Genomic DNA, 12,031 nt, shown 5'->3' on the forward strand with positions numbered 1-12,031 from the left:
AGGACGCTTAGAAGTAGTCATAAAAGGAAATATTATGGAAATTAATGACCTGGAATAATTGAAGGATATTTATAGCATTCATATTTTAAAATAACAATGGCTTAAAATGCTGCTTAAATAATAAACTCTTTAGCCACCAATGCTTTTCCATTCAAACCGTAAAGGAATGCAGTTCCTTATTTTCTATTTGTCCAAGGTTAGGATCCATCACTGACTTAACCATGATCTGAAGATGCTCAATTAGAAGGCCCATGAGCAATGGAACCAGTTACAGCCAGTTGACTTAAACGTGTGCTATCACCAGTCCTAAAAGTAGCCTGGCCTTTGGCAGAGAGGTGTTTGTGATGGGCATGAATATTGGTTGAGCATTCTGATTATTGTTTGTATACTATTAAATGCTCTGAAAATTTATAATTTATACACGGATTGAATGATATAGGGGAACACTGTCTTGTGAATTTTGCATAAATGGTACCCTGCATTCCTGTTGGTACTAGAAAACTACTCACATGGCACCTTCTGTTAACAATAATTGGACATTTATGCTTCCTTAGAAGATAAGAGTGTAATTTCTCATTTATTATAAATAAAATCATTTTTATTTCTTGTCTCTGGTTTCCATCTCTGTTTACATTTTGTTTCTCTGGTCACTGTTGGCAGAGGTGAAGAAAATTAACTTCCCTAACCCTCCATCAGAGGATGGGTAACAATGGGTGACTGCGGTTTCCAGCGGGAGTTATCCCCATGCCAGCCCCCATCCTTTTCCTCCCCCAGAAAGCAAATGTTATGAGCGTTTCATGATAGTCTAGTCTTCTCCAAAGATAAACGTAATCACCAAGATCCTACTGCCTCTTATCTCTCTTCAGGTTTTAGCCTGAATTGTGTTCTAGTATCTGAGGTCTCCATATGCTATGGGATGGTGCAAAACAGAATTTATCCCATTATTGAGGCTAACTTCTCAGACTCCAAGAGAAATTTTTCTTTCTTGATTCAGTCCTCATTTGGTAGAGGCCTATAAAGTAACCTCTTAGGAGATTCTTGGCTATATTCAGGGAATTTAATATGCGATTTGTTTCCCCTGAATTTTCAGAGACATCTAAGAGATGATTTATGAGGTCCGTTTTGCTGTTTGCTTATGCTAATATTTATTTTTTTAATTGATTCTTTGAGAGCCTGAAAAGTGGTTAGTTAGTCTTCCCATCAGCTAGCTCTGAAAACCTTTAAACTATATCTAAGATCATGCTTTAGTTATTGTACACTTCTTTCTAGAAGTAAAAATTGTAGACAGAGAAGACCAGGCCTGTCCCATTATTCCTTTAGTTTCCAAGGCAGCATTCATGTAAGAACAGTTTAAAATGTTTTTGGACAATGACGAAACCCTTTTCGTTGTCCATTACGGCTTACAGGATGGAATTGTGCAGAGCAGTACTGTTTTCAGGTGAATTGAAGCTCTACAGGCAAAGAGAATGAAGTTGTCTTCTTATATCTTTTGTTACCTTGGTGTAATCTGAAGGCAAGCTCGTTTGTCCCTGGCCCCGGTTTTCCCATTGAAAAGGGGACTTTTGGAAACATATGGTAAAACCTTCCAACTGAAGAAGTAGTGAAAAATATATTATTTAAACACAACAGTAGCTTTTGCGTGGTATACACCATTATATTTATAGACTATAAATTGAAAAGAACTTTGAATATAATGTGAATAGTGGGAGGTCTGTTTTATAATTCTTGACCATCAAAAACCCCAAGATGTATTAGCAGCCCATGGCGACCCTCGGGAACCCATTTTCAAAGTTGTCTGTATAGAATGACATGCACAGTTTCTGTCCTCCACGGCAGGGGCTTGAAACTTTCCTCCATATACCACCCTAAAGCGAATTTTCTGCTCCAGTGTGACAAGAAATGTGATATTCACTGAAACGCACCATGAGTCTTGAGAACCATTGTTGAGCTGACTTGGCCATGGCAGCTAAATGGACAGTATCGAGAGTGTGCCAGTCCTCCCTGGAAGCAAGAATTAAGGTCCATAAATCAAATCTCAAGTACGGAAAAGAAAGAAAGAAAAGAAAGCTGTCAAGGAGGGTGAAAGCATCATAACTGGCCCTCACTGTTCTGTAGTGCCCAGCTGTGTTGATACCCACAGAGCTTTGGAACCAATTCAAGACCGATCAACCCAAAACTAGACAATAAAGTTCCAGGGCTGCCAGACATCCCTGTCTGCAGGTGTTAGTGTAAGTGATAGGGTAGATGGTCTTCCACAAGAACCGTGATGGCCCCGGGGCCAGTCTGCCAGCACAAAATGTATGTCCAGTGATAAGGTTCAGCACACTTGGAGAGAGCATTAATGGGCAGCCCGTAAGAGCACTTCAGCTCCTTTCAAAGAGTAACTTACATATTGCAAAGTTCTGGATGTAATATTCTTTAATTAATAGTGCTGATCATGTTCCCTCCTTATTTGCAGAATGCTTTACGTTCATGGGTGTTGACTCAAGGGATCATTCAGCTTCTTTTATTAAGTATCAGATGTATAGCAGTTTACATCATTGGAGTTTCTCCTCTGGTTTAGATCCAAAGACATAATTAGCCAGCCTTAATGCTTGCTTCTTAGTAATACTGTTATGAAATAAAAGCTTCTAAGGTAGAAGCTTCCTTAATAGATAAAGCAAAGGCCTTTTCTTAATCAGTACATTACTTAAGAGAATATTAATCAAATAGTTAAGTAAAACATAGCTTTTAAAATATAGCCCTTTGATCTTAAGAATATGTAAGAGTACTAATTTCCGATAACACATACCTTAAATCAGCTGACGTTTTAGGAGTTAATTCTTAGGAGTTAATTTCACATATTGGAATATTGAAAAATAAACAAATACAAATGTAATGTGAATATATTTAGAGGGTTTGGCACATGCCTTGGCTGAAAAGACAATTAGGATGACCTGGAAGAAAAGGATCAAAACAAGTATTTCCATAAAATTGAATATGAGGTTTTTCAGCAACATCAGTGCTATACTTCTTTAGGACACTTGGTACCCATGCCCAGGTATTACCTACCATTTCTTTAATGCCACTAGAAAAAAAAAAGATAGATTTTTTTTTTTAAAGCTAATAGATTTTTAAAAATCCTTTTGAAGTCTTTCTGGAGTAACAGGAAAAACTGATGCAAAGGCGAAGAGCAAACAGAATGACTTAATGGAAATCAAGCAACAAGCCTAAGGGAAAAATAGGTTTGGAACCGAAAATAAATTGAACATATAACACCTCTCCATTTCGTTCCCTTTTCTTTTTGTTTTTCATGAGAATCTATATTTATGGAAAAGTCAGTTGATTGCTTATCAGGCTGAAGCTTGTGTTTGCTCAGACTAGCGATAATGAGCAATAAAAAGAGGTGGGAATGGCTGAAGTCTGGGGAGATGGAATCAGGAGAAATAGGGGCTCAGGAGAGTTTTCAGGATCTGCGTTTTGAAAGCTCTGTAATCACCCCTTGTGCTGTTATGTTCGTTGGAGGGGTTAGGGTAAGGATCTGTGTGATGAGTATGGGGGATTTCCAGGCAAGCTGGAGAGTCTGCTGACTCTGGGGAAGGGCTCCCAGTCATTACCTAGTTACAGCCCTGTGATCAGGTTGACAAGTGATTGAAGCCTTGCTTCTGGAAGTATGGCCCACCAACCAGCATCATTAGCATCACCTGAGAGCTTATTAGAAATGCAGATGCTCAGGCCCCACATCAGACCAACTGGGGATGAGTCTATATTCTAACAAGGCGATTGGTGCACACATTGGTGTTTGAGAGGCATTGGTCCAAAGGACACGTGGACATGAGATATGAGGATACGTGGAGTGTGGGGTGCAAAAATGGAGTTGTCTTAGAAAAAAAGGGGAACAAACTATTTTTAGACAGCTAGCTAACAGCATTGCAGGGATGTGATGGTATTTGTTGGTAGTTTATCTTTCAAGATATAAAACAATCAGAGTGTCTCGGGGAAGTGGTTAACTTGGACCTCGACATGCTGTGGAGTCATGGGAACCCAGTATTTGCCTCATAGCCCCAAGGCCACGTAGGCAAATGGCGCTGAGGTGAGAGAGCTGGTGATAAGAAGAGTGACACTAATCTCAGTGGCCTTTAGGATTACGGCTAGCCTCAGGTTTCAGACCTTTGACTCCAGTAAACTAAGACTCTGCCCTTGGTTTCCAGCACATACTTATGATTGAAATGATTTCTCATTTTCTTAAATCTTCCTGCTTCCAAAATGCTTTGCTGCCTTTACAAACAACCTGAATTGTCCTAACAACCTCACAGGATAGCTCAGTACTGTGTCCCCCTAATTCTAAAAGGCAAATGAGGATTTATTTCTACCATCACCCCTGCAGTTTTGATGGACTGCAGAACTGGATGGGGCCAAGAAGTCTCCCCTTTCAGAGCAGGTTTTCACCACATCTGAGTGGCATCTCCAGTCCTACATGGAGAGACGAGGTCAGCCTTTGTCTCTACTTTCCCACTCTGAGCTGCCATTTTCCAGTGCAACCACGTCCATTAGGTAGCACATGAATAAGCCTGGGACATAGTTTCCTGTAACAGTGGAGGGTGAGGCTGCAGATAAACCCTCTCCACATCACCTTTTATGCCAAAGTCTAAAAGCAATAAATACCAACTTAGAGAAACATTGACTAGAAATGATGATATCACAGTAATGACAAATCCGTTTTTGTCCTTGTAACATTTTGATATAATGATCTCAGTCCTGCTTGGCAGGCAGACTCCATTCTGAGGGTCGTGGGAGGCCTGTCCTGAGAAGTACACAAGGAAACTGCAAACCACATCCGTGCCCTAGATCGTGCCTGACCCCACGCTCGGGAAGGAGGACTGGGAAGGAGACTCCTCAGTGATCCCAGAAACCAACTCTGATAAGGAAGGGCCACCCGTAGTGACAGCGGTTGGAAGGAGTGCCTTCAACAGTCATAACCCAGAAGTGTAAATACGTTGCTGAAAGAAGGACTAGTGTCTGTTCCCAGCTTTTCCAGTACACAAGTTATTTCTTGGAAACATTAGGGAATGTTTCCCTAATGAGAATTCTTTTTTTCCTATCTCTACCAAGGTGCATTTAATCTGCATGAGAAATGCAGCAGAGAACATTGACAGTCATGTAATCAAAGACCCACCAATGTGTTTTAAGAGCTGCCACAAAGATTAAAGAACTTAAATGGAGAAGTAAAGGAGAAGAGAAAACATTCGAAGTCTACCACAAACAGGAAAAGCGCGAGTTTGGGCAGGAATGTAAGCAAATTGGAGACTTCATCAGGAGCAATGAGGCTTGACCACATTATCTAAACCCATCTGTTTGCCTTATCATTATTGTCCCATTGGCTTCTTTTTCTTCTTCCAGCACAAACTCCTGTCGGCATGTGGGTGTGGTATTGTTGCTACCTAATCTGGATTAAACAGCCCTGGAAGGTCGGAAACTAGTCAGATTATAATCCTTTGGAGAAGATCTAATGCTTCCCCCATGTTGATCAGTCTTGACCATTCTGAATTAAACAATGAAATTCTTGGCCTCATTTAAAAATGTAACAAGTCTAAATGTTGAGGATAAGCTTTGTTTTTACATTAGCAGACATTTCTATGTAGCCTGTTATGTTTCAAGAATAATGAGAATTATTCCAGGAAGAAAAAAGTATTTTCAGCAGAAACTAAATCAAGAGAAAAAAGAAAGATTGAGATATATCTGTGGTTCTGAGGACTACCTCAGAAAACGTGAGAGTAGAGTGGTTCCAAGTGGGAGAGAACCTCTTCTGAACTGGGTCATTTTGCTCACATGCTACATAAGAGGAAGCAGGGGGAGGGGGTTTTACCAAACCCAGGGATCTTGTAAGAGTTTTCCAGAAACACTAAGTAAAATTTAATTCATAATGAAATAGAAAGGCAGCACTTCTCTGACTTAAAGGAATTCAGTTATAGTCATAACAGAAAACCAATCCTCCTCCCATAGAAGTTGAAAAATGGAATTGACATCATCTTGAAAGAGAAAAGCTGGTATTTTCTGAGCTCAAGGGGAAAAAACCCTTCAATTTTGTGATATGCTGCTTGGGCTTTGTGAGTATTCAAATAGACCTACATTCGCAGAATCTCAGTGTTACAAATGGAAAATGTTGCTATCTCCAAAATGACAAAAAGGATCAGGGAGAAGGTTCAAGCGGTGCTGAAGCAGCAGCCTCTGGAAGTAAACAAGATCGTTGGCAGCCCAGAGAAATGAAGACATGGAGAGTGAACTAGGTAGTTCTGCGCGGAAGAGGCTCCACTGCCCTCGCTTCCTTGCTCTTTGTACCCTTCAGCCACAGACACTTCCTGTTTCTCCAATGTGACGCAGGAACCAGCTTTATTTAGAGTTTAAAGTGATGACAACCCCGTAGGTTTTGCCCCGATCTGCTAGTGTCTGCAAATAGTCAAACTTCACCTTAAAAGAAATCCAGATTCTTGTGGAATCTTAGAAGAGTATGATACTTGCCTTTAAAAGTTTTCTCTTTTTCAGTTTCTCTGATGCAGGAGTCCTAAGGACCTGTGCTGCTTTTAAATTCCCTGCAGTCTAAAGTAAATGAGAGGGGAGAAAGCAAGTGGGTCCTGAACCCTATTAATGCAAGATGAAGGGACAGTCAGGGTCCTATGAAAAAAAAAGGCCATTGAAAATGCTATCTGTATGTAAAGAGGTTTGGGAGAGGTCTCCTGGGAATGAAAAGGACAAGGCAAATACTGAGTGTCCTTTAGAAGATACTTTATTTCTCAAAGAAGGATCCAGATTTCTGACTTATAGAAACACCAGAATACTGGTCACTTATGGTCGCAGCTCCAGCGGCGCATGCCTCCTGGACCTTACACGATTTGGTTGGCAAATAACAACAGCAAAGGATATAAGAAATGATGACCTCAAACTCTCTATCCAAAGTCTTTAAAAAAATTTCACACCAATTCCTGTCTCTCAGATGAAGATGGAATACAAAGAGACTGAATTCTTGATGTCTCTGCAGGCTGCCCTCCCAGCAGCAGAGACAGAATCCTCAGAAAACACAGAGAAGAAAACAAATGGGCAACCACCAGTGCATTTCCCAAGATATAACATGTGCTTCTGCACACGAGACTGCTTAACTGGATAAATAAAGCATCTTAAAGAACTAAAGGTTTTCTTCTGCCCTAGATACCCATTCATGTGTAAGATGTTACCAAGTTCACTCTAACTATTAATTAGTGTTTGAACTTGTAATGACAATACGCAAGCTTGATACTGACAGAATGAACTTGTGTGGGTGGCCTCTTAGCATAGGAACATGCACAGTAATTAACCCTTTATTTAGTCATGTTAGTCCGGGGTTGTTGCCTTTTAAGAATATTACTTTCAAATATCCTTGAGTGCTAGTTATCATTAAAAAATAAATAATAGTTTTGGTGACTCTCCTTTCCCCCTCCCCCACATACAATAGATATAAGAGGACTTCTGAAAACTAACACAACAGGTTTAGATAAAAGATCTGTGGTGTTAATTTGAGTTCTTATTTTGAGTATTTAAAATGCAATGGACACAGGGATCATCGCTAATTAGCATTTTGTGTAGCCAGGCCAGCATGTGATTCAACTGTTATTGTGTTCCCCCTCCACCCCCACCACCCATCACAGCTGATCCGCATGAATGTTATCAAGCATTTGCAGCCTGAGAAAGACAAGATCCAGATCTGACTCCTTTATTTTTCCACAATTAGTATCAAGTGGGGCAGAACATTCTCCACCATAAGTCATTTACATTGTCATATTAATATTATCATGCTTGTGAATTTTATTGTCTTGGGATGGATTGAGAGCTTTGACATCAATTCAGTGTTGTTAATGGGAAATATTATTTGCACAAGATTTTTTCCTGTCTGCAATCAGCCATGCAGAAATATACTGTCATCGAAGTGCCAAAAGATGCTGATCTGAAGTAGAAGTCGTTGGCTGGTATTGGTGCCAGTCAGATGAGAATAAACTGCCAAGGAAGACACAAGTGAAAAATGATAGTTCAGGCCAAGTTTTTTTTTTTCTCTCTCTCTCACTCTTGAAATTAGGTATATAACACATGCATACACATAACATCAGTCTCTATGAAATATGAGGGATGCCTGATTATAAGCAAACAGGGAATCTTTGGGAAAAACTCATGCAACTTCATGCCCTAGTCCCTTAACTTGACATATCATGGTTCTGATAGTGAGAGATTAACGTGATGTGTGGGAATGACAAGGGACTCCATTTCTTCTAGGTTTCAGAGTATGACAGGGGCTGGGCCCTCCCAGGAGGAGTAACTGGAAACAGAAGCTATAGCCAGAAATCAAGACATCTTTGTGAACACCTGAAGCAGAAGTTTATCCAGGAATACAGACCTCCCATATGGTGGAGACAACACACAGGCATGGGGCAGAAGATGGCCCCTGTGCTGCCAAGCTTGTAATGATGACAAAGTCATTCTATATATCTAGTTTAGTTTAAGATACATTGGGAAGAACAATTGATGTGTCCAATGACCTAAATAATTAAAATTTTACACAAAAATCAAGAGGTTAAGAAAGTCCAGGACAGAAGTAAAATAAAAACTAAAATATAAAGTATCTTGACTTCAAAGACCCTGTAAATCATTTCACTTGAGCATCTCCCACTGATGGAGATGGTGCTAACAATTCTAGTAGTGAAAATCAAGGTATTGAAGGAAATCCATCAGTTATTTTATATGTTTTTGCATGATATGAGGGTAATTAATCAGGCACAAATTAAAGAAAGGCCATACCTGTCAGCATTAGAGGAATTATTAAAATGTATTGCAATGAAAGATACAAGGTTACCATATTAGAATATTGGGAGCCATTTCTTTGAAGGATAACCTAAGAGTATGGATGGCAGCTCTGCACACTGCCCAGCACAGCTGCCCGGACAGGACAGTTCTTACAAGTCATGACTATCAATGATTTCTTTTGTTCTTGGATTGCAAAACAGGGAGAATGCTTTTCATAGCATGTCAGATTATACGCATATTCAGTAGTCTACAGATCTTTAACAGCTTTAGAATTAGGAATATGTGACATAAATTTCGGAAAGAAAACTATAAAAATAAATAAACAGACAAAAACTACAAAAGCAAGCAAATATCGCCTCCAGCTATAGGAAGCAGAACGACCACACAACGCTTGCCCAGACTATCACAGCGAAAACCCTAATGTCGAAAGTTGTCTAGTGCTGAATAAAGAAATGCTGTTTGTTCTAACTTCCAGACCTGGGGGCAATGGGTTGTGGTACATAAGGATAAGGTGTAGATGTTTAAAATTATACCTTATATATAACCAAGAACAATTTGCTTGATTGCAGAACACATGATTGAAAATGATATTTTCTTAGTTGCTATGAATGACTTCCATCTAAAAATATTGCCAACTCTAAGAATATATTTACAAAAAAGGAAAATGGTTAAATAAACATGTAAAGGCAAAGAAGAAAAAGAAAACTCTAGAAAATACATAGGAAATTGCAAAGTAGTTGGACGCCTCTGAGGTGGGATAGGCTGGGAGTGTTGTATGCTGGGGTTTGAGATTAGGGGTGATAGTCAAGTGGGAATTTAGCTTTTTCTATAATGTTTGTTTTATTTATGTCTTTATTTTTGCCATGAGAAGATCGTCATGCACTGTTTGTATAATTACTATAAGTACATGAAAAGCAGCTATTAAGTATATTCTAACAGATACATAACCGGTTAAATAAGATAACAGACAAAAATGTTATAAACTGTTGTTGGAAGCAAAGGCACATTTAAGAACACTAACTAAAATTCTGTTCCTCGGAAGAGAACTGTGCTGGGAACTCATGTCAAATGGTAGAGCTAGAAGAACAGACTATGAAGGACCTGAAAGAAAGTCATTATGCCAACACTCTGGGTGGCTCCACATGTGTGAGGTTGACATCTCAGGACAGTAAGTGGCATTGCATCTTGGCCATCAGGACACCCACTATCAGAAAAAAAAATTTTAAATGCTCAGCAATAAGTTATTTAGAGGAAGATAAAACGTTTGCAAAGAATCAATAAACGCCTGTTACTAACTTTGGAAAAAACAAACTCAAACCATTGAGCCCACGTAGATGGATAAGAGGTATAATACTCATGTGCAAAGACGGCAGATTGTTCTTGCTACAAAGCATTTGACCTAAGTTTTTAAGAGCAGATAAAGCAATTAGACGTTTTGCTTGTATGACCTGCCTGCATTTATTCCCCATATGCTTAGTCATAAACCTTTGTGGCTATTTTTTATGTCCTCCCTGTTATTTTTTTCCCTTTTTTCTAAACGTATTAAAATTCCTAAGAAGGTGAAAATACTACTACTACTTCAAATAGCAACAATCACAGTAACCAACATTTATTTAGTGCTTGCTATTTGCTCACTTAATCTGTGCAGCAACCCTAAAGGCATGTGTTCCTATTAACCCCATTTTTTAGTTAAATCAGTTGAGATTCTGAAGAACAAAAGAATTTTTCCCTCAGTCACACAGCTGGAAAACAACAGTGCTGGGGGATCGAGTCTAGACTGGACTGAAGGCAAAACCTAAAATCGGGTCTCCACTGAGCCCTAAACGCTGTCTCCGATGCGGGGTAGTGTGGAAGTACCAGGACGTCTTCCCTCAGGGGTGTTCAGAACTGATTTATTTATAAAGTATCTGTGTGTCTTTGGGCAAGTCACTTAACCTCCCCAGGAAAGCAGGCTGCTTCTCTGGAGATTGAGGTGTTGCAGGAGATGCTCTCCTGGCTCTACGTTTTCTGTGCTCCAGTTTCTGTCACCACACTACTTTCCAGAAATGTATTGATTCTGAATACATGCTGTAGTTTCCTATTGTGGTTCTCTGCAAGTGAGCATGTGTGTGTGTGTGTGTACGTCTGTGTATGTGAGATTGTTGCCAAAAGATTTTCATCAAAACACAGGAGTCAAAATACTTACCTTCTAACTGCAGTTGGAGCTGCTCCTGTCTAGGTAGGTGTTCCAGATACCGGGCTGCTCTTATTATGGACTTGATTTTAAGGAACGCCTATTCCTTTTTTTTCACACATGCTAATACAGTGTCCCTCTTGCCTCTGCTAATAGCCCATGAGTCTTGAACTTGGAGCCAGAAAAGTACTTCCTTTGTAAAGCACAAAAGAACACCAGTTTTTTTTTTTTTTTTTTTTTATCACACGAGGCCTGAATAAAGAGCTCTCCGACCGTTCAGAGGCTGCTTGCATTGTGCAGCTGCTCCTTGACTGCTGAGAACATCTCGCCGCTGACAATGCCGTACCTGGAGGAAACACTGCACAGGGAGCTATTCAGGAGTTGCAGGACTGGGATTTTTGCCAGTGTCCTCTGAAAGATCGGGGGCCTTTTTTCTTGGTCAAACCCTGATAAGCATATTGCAGTTCGTTGTTGTTTGGTGGTTGTTTGCCTGCCAGTGTTTGTTTCACAATTTTATTGCAATGATGTCTTCCCAACATGCTGGCACTTAGTTATTTTTTCTTTTCCTGTTTTGGTCCCACCTCCATGAAATGTACAGTGAGCCTTTGATTGGTCATAGTCCATTCCCAGTTAGCAATGCATCACTGTGTGGACTGAGTTCCCATGACTTTGGCTCTCTAGGACAATGTCTCTTTCTTCACCAAGCTGATGGTAAATATCTGGTCAGCCTCATCTATTTAAAACCAGCCAAGCAGGAATCCTAGTGCTGGGGAGAGGATTCTTTTGTTTGTTTGTAAGTAAACAATGGACTCAGCTCTTCCCAACTAAAATTAAATTCCAATCACTCTTAAAATAATACTAAAGAACTAATCTAATTGCAACAGCGGGGCGGAGGGAGATGAAGGCAAATTTACTGGTGCTGGCTGCTGCTTCACCACTCTGCTTAATGTCTATTTTCTAACCGATGATTCTAGAGAACTTTTCTGTGCAGAGGAAATTACGTTCCCTGTAGGTAGACAGAGCTGGGTGAACTAAAAGCTAGGTGGGCATCTT

The 12,031-nt window shown here is 39.9% G+C and overlaps 1 protein-coding gene across 11 annotated transcripts in view; it reads left to right on the forward strand.

The window, feature by feature from the left end:
* The window catches only part of SEMA6A (semaphorin 6A), a 126,818-nt gene that overhangs the window by 23,687 nt on the left and 91,100 nt on the right, over positions 1–12,031 (forward strand). For 2 of the 11 annotated variants that reach the window (XM_070233214.1, XM_070233217.1), the window contains exon 1: positions 11,636–11,771. The exons of 8 other annotated variants lie outside the window; for them this stretch is intronic. The gene's annotated coding sequence lies outside the window, so the exon portion shown is untranslated. Of the gene's footprint in view, positions 1–11,600; positions 11,772–12,031 lie in introns of those variants that run through there. One more of the 11 variants, XM_070233212.1, reaches the window with a different exon arrangement.

This window comes from Equus caballus, chromosome 14 (assembly GCF_041296265.1).
Source record: "Equus caballus isolate H_3958 breed thoroughbred chromosome 14, TB-T2T, whole genome shotgun sequence".
Taxonomy (NCBI): Eukaryota; Metazoa; Chordata; class Mammalia; order Perissodactyla; family Equidae; genus Equus; species Equus caballus.